Genomic DNA, 22,667 nt, shown 5'->3' with positions numbered 1-22,667 from the left:
GTAGTGATCGCCATTTTTTTTTCCTTAGACCGGCGAAAGCAACGAACCAGCGAGGCTTCTCAGAGGCTTCTCCGGCTAAAGTCCCTGCACAGAAGTGATTAAAAGTTAAAGAAAGCTCCCCACTGCAAGTGTCTTTGAAGTTCCCAAGCACAACACAGCCCCCTGTTTCGGCCACAAATCGCGCCCATGGAGGGGGGGATTTTTTTTTTTACCTGAGGAGCGTGTAAACGATTAAGCGCCAGCTCCTATGCCAGCAAAAAAGGTCTTTTTGAAACAATGGTTTAACACAGATTCGTTGCAACGGGTGTGTTTGCATTTAAAAAAAACAGTTCTTAAAGGGAAAGGGGCTTTTAGGAAGCATGAACACAACAGTCCATTGGATGTTCCGTTGGATTGACAGCCAGGGACGGGAAGAAGCACAGAAAAAAATTGCTTCCTTTGTTGCGATTCCAGTGAGACCGGAAACGTGGGGAATGAATACAACACTACTGGGACTTCTATATTCCACTAAAAATAAAGGTATGCAGAATGACGAAATTCCACTGTTTAATATAGCGTTTCTGCATTCTGAAAACATTTGGCAACATTGGTCGTGTGGAATGGCCCTGTATTTTCTCCATTTTCCCTTCCCAGAGGGATGGAATGTTGGGAACTCCTGATCAAACCCTATTTGATTCTTACCACTTTGGAAATGTGAACTGTAAGACTTGAAATAAAAACATACCACTCAATAAATCTTATATAAACACATAAGAAAGCTCTATTTATTTTCCTATTACATTTGCCACTGCTTTCCTCACAAAGAATGATGGGCTTGCCCATAAGCCTATTATTCAGGAAAGGAAATTTCACATTCTCTGAAAAATTCACACCAGCTGTAGCTGTAGTTTAGGCTAACCCGTGCTGTTAAGTGCCACAGTATTTTACAATAAAAAAGCAGCTGCATGTGTCTTAAGCTACAATAAAGGCAGGTTTTTGAATTTGTTTCCCCTTTATGCTCAAAGAGGGGTGCCCCACAATTTGTTCTGTCTGGAATTTTAACAGAGGCTGAAGAACTAAACAGCATGCAAATCTCTATATTATTCTTGTCATAAGGGAAAGTTCAACAATGATATAAAGCAGTGTAGTGTGCCTGTGTCCCATTACAAGCATGCTTGGCTCACAGCCAGACACTCAGCCCTTGAAAAATGGTAAATTATCAGCTGCAAATCTTTGCTAAGGGCAGTAAAAAGTTTGCAGACCAAAGGCTGTAAGGATAGATGGGAGACCAAGAATGCATTTCAGGAAAGGTATTTTTCTGCTCACATATTATGGAGAAGCTCATAATGATTGAAATGGAAAAGCAGATGCTTCTTAGCACTTGACCTTCAGTGGGTTTCAAAACTGGATTACCACACATGATGTTGCCTTGTACTAAGTCAGAGCCTGTCATGGTCAATATTATCCATTCTGATACACAGTAGAACTCCAGGATCCCAGGTACAGCCAGTGTGCTGGAAGGGTTAGCATCAGGCTTGGATCTCTTAGACCCAAGTTCAAATCTCTGCTCAGCCATGGAAACTTGTTGGGTGACCTTGGGTCAGTCACTCTCTTTCAGCCTAACCTACCTAACCTAGTTATAATAATGACAAATTGGAGGCAAGGGGAACAACGTAAACCACTTTGAGGTCTCATTGAGGGAGAGATCAGGGCCCTGTCTGAGTTCTGCAGGCCTGCAAGATGGAGCTGTTCTGCCGGGCCTATGGCTGAGGCCAGCCAATTAATGAATAACAACAATTCCAAAGAATTCTTAGGCCTTTCTCCCCCCCCCCTCCCACAGCCCTATGTTTCCCCCCAATTTCTCCTCTTTAATATCAGGTCATCCAGTATGGTCGAACCGTCAGCAGCAATGGCTGGTGCAATAGAAATCACTGCACTTAGTTTAAATTTAAATTTATAATTTTAACTAATTGTACTGTGATTAATTCATTGGTTTTGTTTTATCATGTAAACTGTCCCAAGATGATTTTTGAGAGAGGCAGGAAGGAAGGAAGGAAGGAAGGAAGGAAGGAAGGAAGGAAGGAAGGAAGGAAGGAAGGAAAAATAGAGGCTTTTCACATAATCCATGCCCAATCCTGACCCCTTTTATCAAGAGATATTTTGACTTCCTGCATGCAAAGCAGATGTACTTGTTACAGTCATCTACATCTGCAGAAAACTGAAGAGAGACTGAAGTGTAGTCCTTAGTGTGTGTGTCAAAAATAAGTCCTCTTTAATGGGGCTTACTCCCGGTAAGTGTTTTTTTTAGGCTGCAGCCATAAACCATACATACCAGAGAGAAAATATGAGTGAAATCTGCGTGATTTACTTCTAAGTAAGCATTCACAGGCTTGCACTTTACTGCTACTTTAAAAACACCCTCTGGTGTTATTCAAAGTCCTTATATTGACTTCTCAAGGTTATCTGTCACATAACTCTGATTCCCCATATCTGTACCTTTCAGAGGTATAGGAACAGAGCCTCTACATTGCTGAATGTGGCTCAGTAAGAGCAAAATAAGATCCCCCAGTGAAAAAAAAATCTTCAAAGTATAAAACTGAAGAAGCATCTAAATTTAGTTTCATGTACAAAATGTCAAGCTTTTGGTGTGGCTTCTTTTTGTCTGCTGATGGCATTATACCTGTTTATAGATTACCTCCATTTTCTAGCAATCAAATCAACTGCTTCAGGAAAATATGCTCCCATCTTGCCCCTGCTTACATACAGTCTACAGCCCCTGCTTACATACAAACTGCATGGCTTGGACTCCATACAAGGGAGCCCAGATGTGCTGCTGCCGCCCCTCAGCTCCCAACAAGAGTTCTGGCTTTGTTCTGACGGCAGTCCCTCTGAGAGTTCATCCGTGTGTATTGTGGTCAAAACTGTGCCAAAGGAGAGCCACCTGGGAGCATTTACATTAAAAAAAAATTTAAATAACAAAAAGTATGTAAAAAATAATAACATGGTGTTTTTATTTTTTAAAAAGATTTTGGGCTTGGGGGAGGCTCTCAATGACACCAGAAGGTGACAGGGCATTTTAGACATGTGACAATGATTGACAAGCCAAAAAAGAAAAAATACCAGCGGGAAGTTTCCACTTCCTGTCCATCAGCGGGGGCAAAAATCTGGGGCATTCAGGCAGGGTAGCGTGCCAAATGCTCCTTGTGCAGTCATGGGAAGATTCGGGGCAACTATCCCCAGGCCATGACTGATCAGAAAACACTGTCAAGGTAGATTTTAACTTTTACCTCTGCCAAAATATTGCTGTAGCATTTGTGAAGCCTTCACAGTTAGGGATTTTGAAAACAGAACTATCAGCAACATGTTGCTCAAGATCGCTTACCCACATATTGGTCACGGCATTGTATGAATACAATTTTTGACTATGTTATATGTTAGATCATTCCATGTATCCCCTGCGACGATATATGTAAACCGCTCAGCCGTATGGAAGGGCGGTATAAAAATCTGATTAAATGCGTACGTACGTACGTATGTACGTACGTATGTACGTACATACTATATCCATTTGAAACTGATAGATTTGGGGGGGGGGTATTGTGTCATCTGCCACCAATATGCATAAGAACAAGGAATGTTTCTTGTTCTAGAAGATTGTGCTGCTATTAGCAGAGACAATAATCTCCATATTGATGAGTCAAAAGCGGAAAGTTTAAATGCAGCCCACAAAATTGACTTCAGGTAGCTAACAATACAAGTGCAAAGGAATTGATTTTTAAAAGGTGCTTCTTCGTTCCTATGATGTCAGGGACTATCCTGAATCTTACTCTCCTGGTTGTTATTGCAGACATCTCTCTCATGTCCTATGCTAGGCTGAATTTCCTCCAGCCTAGAGGAGCCTTCCTTTAGCTTTTCTTCAACATAAGTGCCACTTCATGTGTTTATTGTGTTCAGTTGGAGGAAGAGTCACTTCCATGAGAGAAAATCTCTTTAAGTTAGAGAAATGCTTCCAACTTGGTTCAGTGGAGTAGAATGCTGGTAAGTTTCTGGCTATCCTTTGTTATTTAAAAACAAAATAATGCTGACTTCGTGAGCCATTGTGGTCTAATGTTGGACTTGGGTCAAACATACCTTGATTGGGGCAAACATCATTCATCCACGAGGCACACTGGGTGGGCCCCGACTTTCACCCAAGCTTTGTTTCTCCACAGAATCTATGATACAGTTATTGTTAAATTATTCCACAACGGATAGAACAGTGATCTTCAGCCTTTCCAAACCCAGGACCCACAGACCATGGACTCTACTGAACTATAGGCCTGTGAAAGAAAGTCATATGACATTGCAGTAATTTGACTGGATAGTGACAAAGTTATAAGCTCACTGGTGTCAATTCCAGAACTGTGGGCAGCAAACCAAGATAACTTGGGAGAGGAAACAAATTCCAAGCACCAGAAGGCATACTATAGTAAGGAACCAGCTATGGGATCAGGACCATTGAGGGGACCTCTCCAATAATGAGTTACCTCACCATCTTACTGCTTCTCTCAACCAGTGCAGGAAGAAATAGAGGGAGTGTTATTGATGCCTGCACAAAAGCATCAGGTTGTTCCCAAGAGCAGCAAAAACAAAAAAGTGTTTGTTGTATCCTTGGTATCCCAAATTCAGTTGAGTCCTTTACATTATGAGTTAGGTCTCCACCTATTAGAACTACTACCACTACTACTGTCAAATATTGGCTGAGGTTGCATTTCCAATCTCAGCCTTTTAGTTTAATGGCCAGTCTACTCTCTGATTCTCATTGTTCTAAATGGTCTTCATTCATCTCCCATACAATAAATAATAAATAATAAATAATAGCATAAATAATAATTCACTGGCCAACTTGGGTAAAACATATTTTTCAAATATCAAGAGAAGGATCTGAGATATCAAGAAATAAATCATTAATGCTGGAGCCAATCAGATTTGCTCTCCTTCTTTCTTTGGTTTCCCCCTTCCTGAGAAATCTGTGGCCTGGTACTTTGCCAATTGATTAAACCCTTTCCATCACTGAGCTTTCATGCTGGCTAGAATGAATGTTTTTCCATTGGCAGATATCACAACATATGTTTGGGAGATATCACAACATTCCTTACGACCAAAGACTCTGTGCTTGCTGTGCTGGTGAACCTGAATCCATCTCTCATATATTCTTCTCTTCCCCTTTATTTTATAAACAATGTTCTTCCTTGTTAGGCCTTCTATTGCAGACCATCTGATCATGGAGTTAAAAAGTCATTAGTGGACACATCCTCTGCGGTAATGGAACATGTAGCCATCATGCTCTGAGAAAGGGCACAATTTTGTACAACTAAGGATTTCTGATGGCAAGTGAAAGAACACCTGAATGTTTGGGGTTTTATGGTTACTGTGGATGTGGATACTGAGTTTGCTCTAAGTGAAGCTGCTGAGTTTTTAAATTTGTATTTCTGTTTGTATCTCTGTATCTAATTTAAAAAGTGAAGTCTCTGTTGGTGAGGTTCCACAGTGAGGGATGCCAACCAACAGGTGGGACCTGGGAAATCCCCCAGAATTATCGTTCATCTCCACACTACAGAGATCCGTTCCCCCTGGAGACAATGAATGCTTTGGAGGGTAGACTCTCTGGCATTGTACCCACTGAGGTCCCTGTCCTCTCTAGGCTCCATCTTCTAATCTCTAGGATTTGGCAACTTTACCACTACCAGTTTGGTGAGAGTCAGTTTGGTGTAGTGGTTAGGAGTGCAGATTTTTAATCTGGTGAGCCGGGTTCAATTCTGCACTCCCCCATCTGCAGCCAGCTGGGTGACCTTGGGCTCACCATGGCACTGATAAAACTGTTCTGACCAAGCAGTGATATCAGGGCTCTCTCAGCCTCACCCACCTCACAGGGTGTCTGTTATGGGGAGAGGAAAGGGAAGGTGACTATAAGCCGCTTTGAGACTCCTTTGGGTAGAAAAAAGCAGCATATAAGAACCAACTCTTCTTCTTCCTCCAATCCTCTGCTGGTGGTCAGGGACACCTGGCAACCGTATCCACAATTGACTAGTGTCCCAACCCATAAATTGAACACCACTGTGGTAGAATAACCAGTGTACATTGCAGTAACAGAAAACAATTTTTCATTGTTGCATAAGAATGTAGACTCTGTCTTCCTTACAAGTTATCTAAAACAAAGGCCTGCAAAAGGCTACCATTTTGGCCATAAAGTGAACAGATTTCTGCTACCTTTACTAGAAGTACTGAATTAATATTAATTTCCAGTGACTTGGTATCACGTTTATTATTATCTGTACAAATCCTCAGTGAATTGACCTTGTTAACTACTGATATTATTCCCTTGCTTTTTAGCCAGAATGTTTGGGTGAGAATAATACAGCACACATACTATGTGTATTTTATTGTAGCCCAAGAAAACATAAATGTTACTGTTTAATATTCATAATGTGCTTATATGTATTGAAACAAAAATTATAAAATTCTTATTTCATAAGTCTAGAAGTCCTTCTAGCATTAAATCCCTGTTTTGAAATCAAATATTGTGTTAGCAGCCTGTTTTAAATAGTTTTTATTTGGTAACATTTCAGGATGTGTATGTGTGCGTGTGTTTTAAATGCCATACGGCAGATTTGCTGCCAGTAGATGTTTAGTATAAACCTTAAAGCCATAAAGGTTTTTTTTTTTTTACTTTCCTGCATGTATCAAAAAAAAAATTTCTTCCTTGATTTCTTTTGTATATTTATTGGTATAAGATATTCTATATCCTCTCTTCTGCATGTTAGATATAATCCTTGCTTTACTCCCTTCTAACAGATAATCCTTGAAATATCTGTTGTCAGCATAGTAGAATTATGATGTTCTTTAAATGTCAGCTCACTGAAGTAACACAATTAAATCAGGATGGAAGTTGCTTTGTTGAAGGCAAACCTACAATGACAGGCTTCATTCAAGAAATCTGTTACACATTCCACACTAGCAAAGAGCATGAGAGCAAGGCAAAAATGATCACATTTCATTGTGAAAATGCATACTGGTAAGAGGAGATTTTGTTAAAGCGACAAGCAAAAAAAATCTAATCCTAAACATTTGAAATTGAAATCACTCAAGACCAAATGGCAGAGCTGTCTCTTCTTGGCAGCCACAAAAAGACTGAATGCTACACCAAGGGGAGAAAAATTGAAATTCAGGTCCTGACTTAGAGCACAAAAGTGAGAAGTAAATTGATGGTCAGAGTGTAGAAGCGTCACCTTCCTGCCAACTTATGGCAAACCCCAAAGTGAGAAGGGACAGTTATTAACTGACATCAGCAAGTCCAAGTCATGACTTACACGTATGAGTAAATCACCAATCTGATACCACACGTTCAATGTTTATCATCAGGTGTCCCATCAAATGCATTAAATTCCCAGTGGAGTTCAGTATGAAATGCACTGGCCATTCATCAAGCATAAAGAATGATGCTACATTTCACGCTGGGGGTTTAAATTATCAATTTCAGTATTTCAGTGCCATCACCTCAAACTCAAGTGAAGCAGAGCCCAGATATATCTGAGATTCAGGCCCTGATTGGCTTGGGCTTATTATAATCTTCCAAATGGAATTCCCAGCCATGTGCCTTCACAGAACTTCAGTTGTTGTTGTGAGCTTATGCGGCTGAGGTTTCCATTGGGTTATAGATCATGCTTAAGGCCACCAGTAACTATGTGAAATGTGGTTCCTATGGTTCTTTACATTGGGGGTCATCAACCTGCGGCCCGCTGCCGGTACATGAAAGCCTTGGCCGTGAGCAATTCGGCCGCTGAAGCAGCCGATTAACTTACGGCCCAGAGAGCTTCTTGCTGCAGGAGTGGGGGGAGAGGGCGGTGTGGCCGACGGGTGGAAACACACATGCGCGGTGTTGCATGTGTGTTTGTGCGGGGCTGCTGTGCATGCGTGATGCCCCGGACCGCCCTCTCCCCCCACCCGTCTTACTGGTCCGCAACTGCGAAAAGGTTGCGGGCCTCTGCCTTACATGTTGGTGAAGGATAGCAGGGTACATGAGAAGTGCATTTTCCATGCCTCCCAGTGATAATAGAACCTGTTCAAATCTGAGGATATTTAAATATAGAGATTGAACCAATGAATGGAAAAGGCAAATCTTTCTACAAAGATTTCACTGAAGGTGTTGGTTATCACCTTTAAGGCCATACGCGATCTGGTCCCAGTATACCTGAGGGACCGCCTCTCCACCTACACTCCTCAAAGAGCCTTGCGCTCTACTACTTCCAACCTCCTGGTGGTCCTTGGCTCCAAGGAAGCCCGCTTGACCTCCACCAGAGCCAGAGCTTTCTCCATTCTGGCCCCCACCTGGTGGAACAAGCTCACAGAGGAGATCAGGCCCTGACAGAACCTAAACAGTTCCACAGGCCTGCAAAAGGGAGCTCCTCCGCCAGGCATTTAGTTGAGGTCAACCCAAACCATCACTTCCAATTGGCCCCCAAGCCCTCCCCCCCCCACTACGACTGACACTAATCAGCCTTACCCACTGGGTCCCAGTAAGAGTTGAGCTGAAGCTCTTGCAATTTCTATTTTCTAATGTTATTGTTATGATCATGTTAAGTTACTAGGGGCAAAGCCCGTTGTCTCCAAGAATACAATGGGTGCTAGAGCTTGGCAGTGGGAAGAGGAAGGGGAGGAGTTGTCCAGTCTGTAAGGGCATGGGGTTGAATGTGCGTGTTGTGTGGGAGGTTGTGGTGGAACGGTCGCAAATGAGGGTATGGGTGTGGAGATATGGGTGTCAAGAACCTGTGGTGTAGAATGTTTGTTAAGTGTGGGAGAAGACTGACCTTTGGGAATTTTTGCATAGTGGTTACATATGAGCTTTCCAGAGCCATATCTTCAGATATGTGAAGGGAAAATCAGACTGGAGACTCTTCTTAGGGGAAGATTACATGGCAACCAATTCCCCCCAGTTCTGCGTCATTTCCCTTCTTGCATGAATTAGGCCACATTCATCGAAATGCCCTTCTGCCCTAATACACATGGGCTAATCACAGTACACAGGTGTCCACCCTGTTCCCTCTATCTCCCATGTTTTCACTGTTGGTAAAATGTTATGTGCCCACATGCTTCTTTCATGGTTGCTCCTTAGAAGAACAGATTTTTGTACCCTATTGCTTACTACTCAAAGGATTCTCAAAGCGGTTTACAAACACCTTTTCCATTCGTCTTTCCACATTAGTCAACCTGTGAAGTATGTGGGGTTGTGAGAGATCTGAGAGAACTGGGAATGGGCCGCAGTGACCCAGCAGGCCTCAGGTGTCTCAAAGCATTTTCCAATCGTCTTCCCTTTCTCTCCCCATAGCAGACTCCACATGAGGGAAGTGGGGTAGCAAGCCTCCCAGGGAAGCTGGCAACCCTAAGAGGAAGACTCTCTGTGCTCAGCAGTCTTGACCTTAGTAAGGTTTTTTATACTGCTTTTTTATTTGCCAGGCCAAGGTTATTTGCCAGGCCAATAAGTCATTACAGTTACTATGTGTATCCAGACATTTTGTTATTGTTGTTATGTGCGAAGTCGTGTCCGACCCATCGCGACCCCATGGACAATGATCCTCCAGGCCTTCCTGTCCTCTACCATTCCCCAGAGTCCATTTAAGTTTGCACCTACTGCTTCAGTGACTCCATCCAGCCACCTCATTCTCTGTCGTCCCCTTCTTCTTTTGCCCTCAATCGCTCCCAGCATTAGGCTCTTCTCCAGGGAGTCCTTCCTTCTCATGAGGTGGCCAAAATATTTGAGTTTCATCTTCAGGATCTGGCCTTCTAAAGAGCAGTCAGGGCTGATCTCCTCTAGGACTGACTGGTTTGTTCGCCTTGCAGTCCAAGGGACTCGCAAGAGTCTTCTCCAGCACCAGAGTTCAAAAGCCTCAATTCTTTGACGCTCGGCCTTCCTTATGGTCCAACTTTCGCAGCCATACATTGCAACTGGGAAGACCATAGCCTTGACTAAGCGCACTTTTGTTGGCAGGGTGATGTCTCTGCTTTTTAGGATGCTGTCTAGATTTGCCATAGCTTTCCTCCCCAGGAGCAAGCGTCTTTTAATTTCTTTGCTGCAGTCCTCATCTGCAGTGATCTTGGAGCCCAGGAAAATAAAATCTGTCACTATCTCCATTTCTTCCCCTTCTATTTGCCAGGAATTGAGAGGGCCGGATGCCATGATCTTTGTTTTCTTGATGTTGAGTTTCAAGCCAACTTTTGCACTCTCCTCCTTCACCCGCATCAACAGGCTATTTAGTTCCTCTTCACTTTCTGCCATTAGAGTGGTATCATCTGCATATCTGAGGTTGTTGATATTTCTCCCTGCAATCTTGATCCCAATTTGTGACTCCTCTAATCCCACATTTCTCATGATGTGCTCTGCATACAAGTTAAATAGGCAAGGCGACAGTATACAGCCTTGCCGAACTCCTTTCTCAATTTTGAACCAGTCAGTGATTCCATGTTCAGTTCTCACTGTTGCTTCTTGACCTGCATATAAATTTCTCAAGAGACAAATAAGATGCTCTGGTATTCCCATCTCTTTAAGAACTTGCCACAATTTGTTGTGCTCCACACAATCAAAGGCTTTAGCATAGTCAATGAAGCAGAAGTAGACGTTCTTCTGGTACTCCCTAGCTTTCTCCATGATCCAGCGTATGTTGGCAATTTGATCTCTAGTTCCTCTGCCTCTTCGAAATCCTGCCTGTACTTCTGGAAGTTCTCGGTCCACATATTGCTGGAGCCTAGCTTGTAGGATTTTGAGCATAACTTTGCTAGCATGAGAAAATAGTGCAATGGTGCGGTAGTTTGAACATTCTTTGGCATTGCCCTTCTTTGGGATTGGAATGTAAACTGACCTTTTCCAATCCTGTGGCCATTGTTGAGTTTTCCAAATTTGCTGGCATATTGAGTGTAGCACTTTTACTGCATCGTCCTTTAAGATTTTGAATAGTTCAACTGGAATGCTGTCACTACCACTAGCTTTATTGTTGCTCAGACTTTCTAAGGCCCATTTGACTTCACATTCCAGGATGTCTGGCTCCAGGTCAGTAACTACCCCATTGTGGTCATCAGGGATGTTAAGCTCGCTCTTGTATAGTTCTTCTGTATAATTTTGCCACCTTTGTTTAATCTCTTCTGCTTCTGTGAGGTCCCTACCATTTTGGTCCCTTATCATACCCATCTTTGCATGAAACGTTCTCTTCATATCTCCAATTTTCTTGAAAAGATCTCTGGTCCTCCCCATTCTATTGTTTTCTTCTATTTGTTTGCACTGTTCATTTAAGAAGGCATTCTTATCTCTTCTAGCTTTTCTCTGGAATTCTGCATTCAATTGGGTGTATCTTTCTCTTTCTCCCTTACCTTTCACTTCCCTTCTCTCCTTAGCTATTTGTAAAGCTTCCTCAGACAGCCATTTTGATTTCTTGCATTTCTTTTTCTTTGGGATGGTTTTAGTTGCTACCTCTTGTACAATGTTGCGAACCTCCGTCCATAGTTCTTCAGGCACTCTGTCTATCAGATCTAATTCCTTAAATCTATTTGTCACCTCCACTGTGTATTCGTCGGGGATATGATTTAGTTCATACCTGAGTGGCCTAGTGCTTTTCCCTACTTTCTTCAATTTAAGCCTAAATTTTGCAACAAGAAGCTCATGATCTGAACCACAATCAGCTCCTGGTCTTGTTTTTATTGACTGGATAGAACTTTTCCATCTTTGGCTGCAGAGCACATAGTCAATCTGATTTCTGTGTTGACCGTCTGGTGATGTCCATGTGTAGAGTCGTCTCTTGGGTTGCTGGAAAAGAGTGTTTGCTATGACCATTGTATTCTCTTGACAAAATTCTACCAGCCTGTGCCCTGCTTCATTTTGTACTCCAAGGCCAAACTTGCCTGTTATCCCGGTTATCTTTTGGCTTCCTACTTTAGCATTCCAATCCCCCATGATGATAAGCACATCATTTTTTGGCGTTGCTTCTATAAGGTGTTGTAGGGCTTCATAGAACTGATCAACTTCATCCTCTTCAGCAGCAGTGGTTGGGGCATAGACCTGGATCACTGTGATGTTGAATGGTTTGCCTTGGATTCGAACTGAGATCATTCTGTCATTTTGGGGATTGTATCCCAAGACTGCTTTTCCTACTCTCTTATTGATTATGAAGGCTACTCCATTTCTTCTGCGAGATTCTTGTCCACAGTAGTAGACCTGATGGTCATCTGAATTAAATTCACCCATTCCTGTCCATTTTAGTTCACTGATTCCTAAAATGTCGATGTTCAGTCTTCTCATTTCTTGTTTAACCACGTCCAGCTTGCCTTGATTCATGGATCTGACGTTCCAGGTTCCTATGGAATAAAAATCTTTACAGCATCGGACTGTCTTTTCGCCACCAGTTACTTCCACAACTGAGCGTCCTTTCGGCTTTGGCCCAGCCGCTTCATTCATTCTGGCGCTACTCGTACTAGCCGTCTGCTCATCCCCAGTAGCATATTGGACACCTTCCGACCTGAGGGGCTCATCTTCCAGCGTCATATCGTTATGCCTATTGGAACTGTCCATAGAGTTTTCATGGCAAAGATACTGGAGTGGTTTGCCATTTCCTTCTCCAGTGGATCACCTTTTGTCAGAGCTCTCAGCTATGACCTGTCCGTCTTGGGTGGCCCTGCACGGCATAGCTCATAGCTTCACTGAACTACGCAAGCCCCCTTGCCACAACAAGGCAGCGATCCTTGAAGGGGGTACATTTACTTGTTCTCTATTTACAGTTTCAGGCTGTAAATGTTTATTTAGATCTTCTTGCACTTTCCAGACTCACAGGACTGATGCTGGTCTGCCTGTCTGCACCCCAGAATACAAACAGTTGCTGGTAAGGGCTGGCCATAACCCGTAGGCTAGGAGGGACACTCCTGTACCACTCCCTACCAACCGCAGGCAAAAATGGCTCATTTGAAGGCTGGACTCTGAGGTATTGTATGATTTTGAAGTCCCACCTCCAAACCTCCAGGAATATTTCCAACCCAGGGGTAGCCAACCTACAGGTGTGGCCTGGAGAGCTCCTGGGATTACAGCTCACCTGCAGAGTATAAAGATCAGCTCCCCAGGCAGAAAGGGCTACTTTGGACAGAGTTGTGGTAGAGAAGAAACATTTAAGGCTTCCCACATAGGTCATTGTTGAATTGAAAGACTGGAGGCCTACTACACAGGGTTGTTGTGCAGATGAAACAGGAGACAAAAGAGCCAGTTTCTTCTGCAGAATAACGCTGTGCAGTGGCCTCAAATCTGCAGAGAGTTGCAAAGAAGAAAGACACATGGCTTGGCTGTAACCTCCGGGCAGAGCAGTATTTTAAGTGAGAAGGGGTTCTTCTGTGGCCTCCCTGTCAGGCAACTGTTTGGCAGAAGGGGAAAATCTCCCCCCCCCCTCAAAAGGAAGGCCCTCAGACTCCCCTGCATTGCTCTTGGAAAGGCCTCCTTCCCTCAGTCAGGGCTTGTCAGAGGTTCCTTCGCAGCAGGCCTAAAGGGTGGGGGAGGGGGAGCACTCTGCCAGCTCTGTCAGGGTTCTGAGGCAATTTTCAGTTGGACATGACAGTTAGGACAGCCTTGGGGCAAAAAGGGCTGGCACAGCCTGTCCAAGCCTCTGTTCTCATCCCCCTTGGCAGCCCTACTGACCTCCTCTCCCTGTGGTGGTCAGGAGCAGACTGTCAGCCAGACTGGGCTGGGTGAATGGAATTTTGGTCTGTCCTGGTGAGGGGCCAATAGGCAGGCACTTTGCGCGCCTCCCCATTGGCTGCTTGGCCCTGGATGGACACTCGGCAGGCCCAATCAGGAGCAGCTTTGCGGCTCCTGATTGGACCCTCTGAGTTTTTATCCTGGACAGGGCCCGCCCTAACTCCTCCCCAGGTGGCCTTACCCTTTTATTTAATAGGAGCAGTTAAAGATTATTGTTATAATGTTATTATTGTTATCACCTGTTACCATATGTTATCTGTATCTTTTCCTGTTTCCTGTAAACCGCCCTGAGCCCTCGGGGAGGGCGGTATATAAATATGATAAAATAAATTAAAAAAATACAAAAAATGCCCCAGGTTTGCAGAAATATCTTTAATATTAAAATGGGGAACCCAAAATGATAACTGAAGCACCTGTAGCCTTGAGAAACTAATTCCCTGGGTTACTGCTGCTAGGTTGTTTCTGTCAGTGAAAGGCGAGGTTCTTTTCAGGATTGTTTTGGGCTTTGAGGAAGAATTCATTGGCCTGGCAGCACATTAGTTAGGCCTTTGAGAGGGCAGGCAGGTATTCTGCCTTCCTGCAGGAGGGGCCCCCTTTCCCACTTCTTATCTGCATCTTCTCACAGATTTTTGAAGTGGCTATATGTATACCCCCTCTCTGTGATCAGCAACAAACACAGGAAAAGGTTATCTATACTAGGGCTTTACCTCCGGCTCAGTGGGCTTAGGATGCTGCTGCAGAAGCTCTTTCCTCTCCCCTCCCCCACCAGGCCTCTGTTTAGCTCTGTTTAGAACAATTGATGCTTGTCAATGTTTTTAGGCAGTAAAATCCAAAATTGTGATGCTTTAAAGACAATTTCTTCTCAACTTCCAACAGCTGTTTCTTCCTGTTTAGCAATAGTAGCCCTTAAAGTGATAAATAATTTTTTTAAAGCAAAATGTCATGGTTCTGTTGTCAAACTGTTTGTAATCAATATCCACAAAATCCTGCTGCTTTCTTTCTTCTTTGCAACAGAGGGATAATGGCTTCTGTTTCATGACATTCTGTGGGCTATGGTTCAAGTATGTCTAAACACAAAGAGAATGTTCCCTCTATCAAATAGTGCAGCATTTGTATGACAAAGAGGAGGCTGAAACAGCAAGGCATTGAGGTCTGTAAATATTTTTTCATAGCATAAACACCACATCTTATGTTAGCCCAATGTTAATGTGACAGCCAGCGGATTGAAGGAGCACTTGTTCTTGCTCTGGAACTAACTATCACTTTCTTTCGTCACAGAAATGTTACGTTCACAGTTATCTCTGTGATGTTAAGTATAAATATTGTCCACATTAAAAATATTGGAGAAAGTTAAGAAATGTCACATCTACTAGGTGTTAGTTAATGTATTAGTGTACCTAAGTATGTCAGCTAGGAGCTGTTTATATTCTGTTTTAAGACACACTTCACTAACGGATTTGAAGGGTGGCCTTTAGTGGCTAAAGGCACTGGGTCATGTACGACCCTTGGGGTGACGCCCTCTAGCGTTTTCATGGCAGCTCAATACAGGGTGGTTTGCCAGTGCCTTCCTCAGTCATTACCATTTTACCCCCCAGCAAGCTGGGTACTCATTTTACCAACCTCGGAAGGATGGAAGGCTGAGTCAACCTTGAGCCGGCTGCTGGGATTGAACGCCCAACCTCATGGGCAGAGCTTTCAGACTGCATGTCTGCTGCCTTACCATTCTGCACCACAAGAGGCTATTTAGTGAATAGCAGAGCCCTAAACTTGCATAGATACTGTGAGTGAATATGGGCTGAGGGAACAGGTTCCTAGCCGTAGGAAGGGAGAGAGATATATTGTTAAATGTTTTTTTTTTAAGTGGGGTAAGGATTGGTCTGGATTCGATCCAAACAAATAATTAAATAAATATTATAAATGAATGCATGCATACGTGCAAAAAGACTTCAGCACAGATATCATGCAGGTCTGCGTCAGGAATCTTAATGCAGCTGCATTGTCCTTGTTTAACCAGAAAGTGAGTCTATAGGATGGACTGGTTTGGTGGGAGTGGGATTGCACAGAATACTCACTGGAAACAGGGTAAGCAAATCTGCTGCTTTACTAGGAGTATGGAATACTAACAAGGAGAACTAATATCAAGCTATGTAGTAATCATGCAAATTAGCTTTCCCCCCCCCCCTCCCCTGATGTTAACAAACAGTGGGAGGGTGCTGTGTCATGATTACAACAGAACTACCCCAGTGTGGATGGGAAAATTCATTAGGCAAATTATTTCAATTGACATATCTACCTATGCTTTGTAATTTTGCTTGCAACTGAATGAGGATAAGGCTTTAAAAAGTTGTAGTGTGGAACCATCTTAAATCACATATTGCTTTTATCATTTGTTTTGTTTCATCAATCCACAAATCAAGACAAAGCTGTCTTTGCTTCTCACGTTTCCCTTTTTTAAGCAAACAAATAAAATCTATTATACTCATAGCTGTTTGTTTCAACACTTCCAGCGTCTGCTTCTTTTGCTTAAGCTGGAAAGCGGTTTTGCATTATTAACTTGCTCCAGAATCATAAAATAATTTTGAAAACATGGATATATTTGGCCAAACTTGCACAGAGTAGTCTAGGATGAAACAACTTGAGCTTAAATTGAAGTATATTTTCACCCCAAACAAAGTGCAACCCGCTCTGTCATTAGTTCCCAAATGTCACAATGTATTATAACTACATAATGCACCCTGGAATCCCTCTCATACCTTCTCTCCTTTCCATTTTCATTCCTTATCCCTTAAGTGAGTTCATAATGAACATAATGATATTAAGTGTTAGAATATGCAAGATCTACTGTGCATAAATACACGGAAATTATTAGAACAATCTGCAGAAACAATAAAGGGTACAGTTGGTTAGCATAGCAAGGTTAGGGACCTCCCCCTATTTCAAATTGTTCCCTTCCTGTCTCTTGATTGGTTTATTAAGGGTTTTCCCAGTTCTTCAGCGAACTGTTGGTCTCTTTCTCTCCCAGCTGGATTAGGCAGACAGGCTTCCATCTCCTCTTCCCTGCACCCAAGAGTGCTCAAAGAACTTTCCGAAGAACTTGCACAACCCTTGTCCATCATCTTCGGGACCTCTTTAAGGACTGGAGATGTCCCGGAGGACTGGAAGAGAGCAAACATTATTCCGATCTTCAAAAAAGGGAGGAAGGATGACCCAGGAAACTACAGACGAGTGAGTCTGACCTTTGTTGTGGGTAAGATAATGGAGCAGATATTAAAGGGAGCGATCTGCAAACATCTGGAGGACAATTTGGTGATCCAAGGAAGTCAGCATGGATTTGTCTCCAACAGGTCCTGTCAGACCAACCTAGTTTCCTTTTTTGACCAAGTAACAGGTTTGCTGGATCGTGGAAATTCGGTTGATGTAATTTACTTGGATTTTAGTAAAGCTTTTGATAAGGTTCTCCATGATATTCTGATGGATAAATTGAAGGACTGCAATCTGGATTTTCAAATAGTTAGGTGGATAGGGAATTGGTTAGAGAACCGCACTCAAAGAGTTGTTGTCAATGGTGTTTCATCAGATTGGAGGGAGGTGAGTAGTGGGGTACCTCAGGGCTCGGTGCTCGGTCTGGTACTTCTTAACATATTTATTAATGATCTACATGAGGGAGTGGAGGGACTACTCATCAAGTTTGCAGACAACACCAAATTGGGAGGTCTGGCAAATACTCCAGAAGATAGAGACAGAGTTCAACGAGATCTGAACACAATGGAAAAATGGGCAAATGAGAACAAGATGCAATTTAATAAAGATAAGTATAAAGTTCTGCATCTGGGTTAGAAAAATGAAAAGCATACCTACTGGATGGGGGATACGCTTTTAGGTAATACGGTGTGTGAATGAGACCTTGGGGTACTTGTGGATTGAGCAGGCAGTGTGATGCAGTGGTAAAAAAGGCAAATGCCATTTTGGGCTGTATCAACAGGGGCATCACATCAAAATCACAAGATGTCATAGTCCCATTGTATACGGCACTGGTCAGACCACACCTGGAGTACTGTGTGCAGTTCTGGAGGCCTCACTTCAAGAAGAACGTAAATAAAATTGAAAGGGTACAGAGGAGAGTGATGAGGATGATCTGGAGCCAAGGGACCAAGCCCTATAAAGATAGGTTGAGGGACTTGGGAATGTTCAGCCTGGAGAAAAGGAGGTTGAGAGGGGACATGATAGCCCTCTTTAAGTATTTCAAAGGTTGTCACTTGGAGGAGGGCAGGATGCTGTTTCTGCTGGCTGCAGAGGAGAGGACACGCAGTAATGGGTTTAAACTTCAAGTACAACGATATAGGCTAGATATCAGAAAAAAAATTCAGTCAGAGTAGTTCAGCAGTGGAATAGGCTGCCTAAGGAGGTGGTGAGCTCCCCCTCACTGGAAGTCTTCAAGCAAAGGTTGGATACACACTTTTCTTGGATGCTTTAGGATGCTTAGGGCTAATCCTGCGTTGAGCAGGCGGTTGGACTAGATGGCCTGTATGGCCCCTTCCAACTCTATGATTCTAAACCTTTCCTCCAGCCTAAGCAGCCTTCTTCCAACTTGAGTAGTTCTTCCTCTGGGAAAAACCTACTTAAACTGGGGGAAGGCTCTTTAGACTGGATCCACTCTTTCACTTCACACTTTGCTGAGCAGGGGGGTAGGATACAGACCACTGCACTGAGATCTGTGGAAAGTTACAAACAGGACTTTATTCTTCCCTCAGTCCTATTCAAGTATTAATTTATTTTAAAGCATGCTACCCTGCCCCCCAACCTTAAAAAAGCTCTCAAGGCAGCTTTTGACATGTTAAATGTAACAAATGAAATTAGGACCACAACATTTTGTTGGCTTGGTCACAATATAAGGCTTGTTTTCTTGCAGTCTGAGAACAGAATGCTTTGCTTCAAAAAAAAAAAAGTGAACAACGTTAACTAAACAGACTGCCAATATCCCTTCACAGTTGACTGCTTTGGTATTTTATTTAAACATACATGCTGAGTAACTGTGCACAGTGGATGACATGGCCGGCTTATGAAGGATTACTGATTAATGAGTGACAGTGTAGGTACACACTAGCAGAGCTTCCTTAGAGCTTTCATTAATGCCCGATTCACCTATGAGCTAAATTCAATTGCCAGCATTGATTTTCTCAAATCGTCTATCTGGAGCTATATGAAGAAAGGTATGTAACAGTAGGTTTTTATTCAGGAAATAAACCAGAGTCAATTTATATGGCATCTGATAGTCCAAAGGGAAATCATAATGAAAACAGGGCACTTCCTTGAATTAAAAAACAAGGCACTTTTGACCTGATTCAAAGCTCAGGAACACCACATAGTTCTTTCATATGGCTGAAGCTGGATAAATTACAATTGTGGAAACCTGGAGCAATGTAGTAAATTCCAGATACTTGAGAAGTTATGCCAACCACAGCTTAATCATCAGTTTGCCTCAGAACTATCAAATAACTGTGGTACAAAAGACCATGCATACATCAGCTAAGATTTGGCCTAATGAAGTTCAGTTTTGAAAACACCAAAAAAGATTTGGGCCCTGAAACTAGAGAAACCTATCTAGCGGTACCTAGAATCATACAGTAGGGACCTGTTGGGTCATCTAGTCTATCCCCCTGCACTATGCAGGACACTCACATCCCACTCACTCATCCATTGTAACCTGCCACTCTTTTGAAACTTCACAGAATCAGCCTCTCCAAAAGATGGCTATCCAGCCTCTAAAAGATGGAGAACCCACCACCTGAGGAAGCCTTTTCTTGCCTAGGCTTCAGCTCCTGAAGCAGAAGGTCATGCTAGGGTAAGTCACTCTAAAGACTAGAAAATAACAGATCACAGTTCACTCTCATTTCATATATTTGCAGAGCCTGCCACCCCTACCTGTGGCAGAGTGTTTCAGCAGCCAAAGTGCATATATATTATCCCATCTTTTCTGGAGCTCAGAAACCTTGGGGCTTTTATGTAACTGCATAAGACAGGACCTGTTGGCATAAGCAGAATTCCTTTCTTTGACCCCTGAGTAATCAATGCATCTGGAATTGGGAGAAAGAGGGAACTCTAGTTCTTCTTGAACCCCACATTTTTCCTTTTAGATATTAATTTGTGGTCTTATCTCAGGAACTCTCATTGTGAATTACAATAGTACAGAACATAAGCATAGACTGTGTGGTTCACCATTCCAATTCCAGCCATGTTGACAAAGATGAGTCACTTCTTCCTCCTGATGAAGTATAGCCCCCCTTCCTTTCCCTCTGCAAACTCTTCCAAACCACTTAGGGATCTGGAAATTCCCCAAAGCCACAGCATTATTTTAAGTGCAGGCCATGGAGCAACATCTGTCTCTAAACAGCATTTCCCACATTCCTGACCTTGGACTCCCCACAGTTCCCTCTAGCTTCTCTGCAGGCTCCTTCTTGAACTATTTACATCCTGCTTATTATTTCCCAGGGCTCCTTTCATAACCCATCCAGTTTTCTGCCTAATATTCTCCATTATTTGTGTTCATATCTCTGAAGTGTTCCTTACAATGAGAACAATGCTGCCGTTTTTCCTCCTCTCCCCACTTGATATTTAGCCTTAAAAAAAGTAAGAAAGGGGAGACATAGAAATTTATAAAGTTATACATGGTGAGAACAGGGTAGATAGGGAGTGTTGGAAGTTTCAATATGCAGAGAGAGAGAAGGAGAGATAAGAGAGAGAAGGAGAGATAGAAGGAGAGATAAGTAATAGCTGTTATCTGCAGGAAATCTTCTGATCAGCTGCTGTTCGGGAGGCAAGCAGGGGGAAGTGTGCTCAAATAGCAGGAAGTCTCCTGTTGAGCCAATCAGGCCACTGGAGAATAATTAGAAAATCATCAGTAAGTTCCTAGCCTATCTATGCTAAATACACATCTTCTCTAATGTTCCCTGCCTTTATATTTTGCTCAATTATGCACACTACAGACCTTGCATATTTCAATAAGAAGCTTTTCTTCTATAATACTAAAACATGGGGTCATGTATTGAAGCTGCAGGGAGAGAGATTTAGGACAGACAAAAGGAAGTATTTCTTCACACAGCATATAGTTAATTTGTGGATGTGATCTTGGCTGCCAACTTGGAAAGCCTTAAAAGGGGAGTGAAAAAATTCATGGAGGACTGATAAATATCTACTCCCTCCAGTTGCTGGGAGCACAGAAAGGATGATGCTGTTGCAGTCTTCCTCTTTGTGGGCTTTGTAAAGGTAGCTTATTGCCCCTCTGGTCCTCAATGAGTCTGCTCCACAAAGTGGGAGCTACAACGGAAAGGGAGGCTCCCAGGAGGCTTACCTTGAAAAGGGAATATGCACCTGAAGGACTATAGCTGAGGCAAAAGGACATATGTGTACATTGTGGGCTTTTCTGCAGGTGATAAATATAGTGAAATGCTCCCCTTGTGAAGATGCTATATTCCGGCCGCATTGCATGGCGTCGCCAACCTCCCGCATCCAGCCAGCAAACTGCTCGCTACATCCACCATTTTAAAGCACTTGTTGGGGAATTGCATAAAGTGGATTCACTAAACTAAAAGCATTTTCCCCCAGCGGACAACCAACAGGTCACCAGCAAAAAAAAGGTAAGGAGGCGAAGAAGTGCTACATTTGCCTCTAATGTCCCACCCTTGTACCTGCCTCCCTCTCCCTTCTTCCAGGGGACGGGAAGTGCTTTTTAAAAATGATGAACAGCCTGGAACAGCAAATAGGCAAACATGCATCTCGGTTGAGATTGTGCCTCTATGAAGATTTGGATAGGTGTTTAAACAAATAAGTGTATTTTTTAAAAAAACAGCAATCACTGAAGTTCATCTGTCAATCAGCCATGCCAGGAGGGGACTGGCTGGCCAAAGTGATTAACACTGGTAGGCAGGCCAAAGCGCAATAAGACTAAAGCGGGAAAAGCAGCCAGAAACATGTGAGACAGCTCAGGAAGTGTGGAGTGCCGATAAGTCGCAATTATTTCTCGCGCTTCGCAATACAGCAGGCTTCACACTGCAATGCCCAATGTGCGGAAGAGCCTTGTGCCATCAGCCACCTGAATGAGATTTCAGACATGGCTCCTGGTTCCTTCTAGCCTTTTGAATACATTTTATATAAGTGCAGGAGTTCAGAAATATTTACATAATGAATTTCATACCTATACATTTTGTGTACTTAATCACAGAATTCCAGTGAACATCCCTATAGCCTTTCGCACCCAGGCTTTACTACGCACAAAAATCTGTGCATGTGTTAGACAAATGTTGGCTCCCAGCCCATGGTTGACAAATCAGGTTTATCACATGCAACACACTTTCATTTTTCTTTTTAAATGCTGGAGTATCAAAAAAGCTAAATTCTCATCATGGTGGAAGATGGACACAATCATTTTGCCTTGAACTTGGAGCCAAAATGGGTTTCCAACATTTTTTGATGAAGACCATATGAACAGGCTCTTCACTTCTGCACATACATGCATGCATGCAAACATAATGAAATGGAAACTGATTTACTCAGTCCTAGGATCAGGCATGTAAATAACTCCCCCCCCCCCCCTTTCTACCAGCACTGTATCTCTCGGGATGTTTGAAGCAGAAGATGAAAGGTACCACTTGTCCATTTTCTCACTGGTATCCATATTGGCTTACTTTCACCCCTGCCCCGAACTGAAGCTGTTGTTATTGTTGGTTTTTTAAAGATTAATTTGCTTTCTCAAATATGCAGTTCTAATATATTTAAGTAAGACTGACTTTAAGATATTGATGACTATGTGCAATTTGTATGTTATGTTTGCTCTAAACTTCTGCATCTGTTGCTTAAGTGTTTGCAAAGCGATTTGATGAAGATAATTATTATAAACATAATTTAATGTGGTTCCCCTCCATGCACACACAAA

At 42.8% G+C, this 22,667-nt stretch overlaps 1 protein-coding gene across 1 annotated transcript in view; it reads left to right on the top strand.

Moving 5' to 3' along the window:
* Window positions 1-22,667, top strand: part of LOC143838875 (uncharacterized) — a 125,370-nt gene that overhangs the window by 96,641 nt on the left and 6,062 nt on the right. Inside the window, exons 3-6 of the mRNA XM_077340784.1 lie at window positions 12,822-12,977; window positions 14,753-14,888; window positions 16,761-16,963; window positions 19,468-19,580. The gene's annotated coding sequence lies outside the window, so the exon portion shown is untranslated. The remainder of the gene's footprint in view (window positions 1-12,821; window positions 12,978-14,752; window positions 14,889-16,760; window positions 16,964-19,467; window positions 19,581-22,667) is intronic.

The sequence above is a fragment of the Paroedura picta genome, chromosome 5, assembly GCF_049243985.1.
Source record: "Paroedura picta isolate Pp20150507F chromosome 5, Ppicta_v3.0, whole genome shotgun sequence".
Taxonomy (NCBI): Eukaryota; Metazoa; Chordata; class Lepidosauria; order Squamata; family Gekkonidae; genus Paroedura; species Paroedura picta.
The sequence above is the reverse complement of the archived record's forward strand: the minus strand, read 5'-3'. Positions and strand labels throughout refer to the sequence as shown.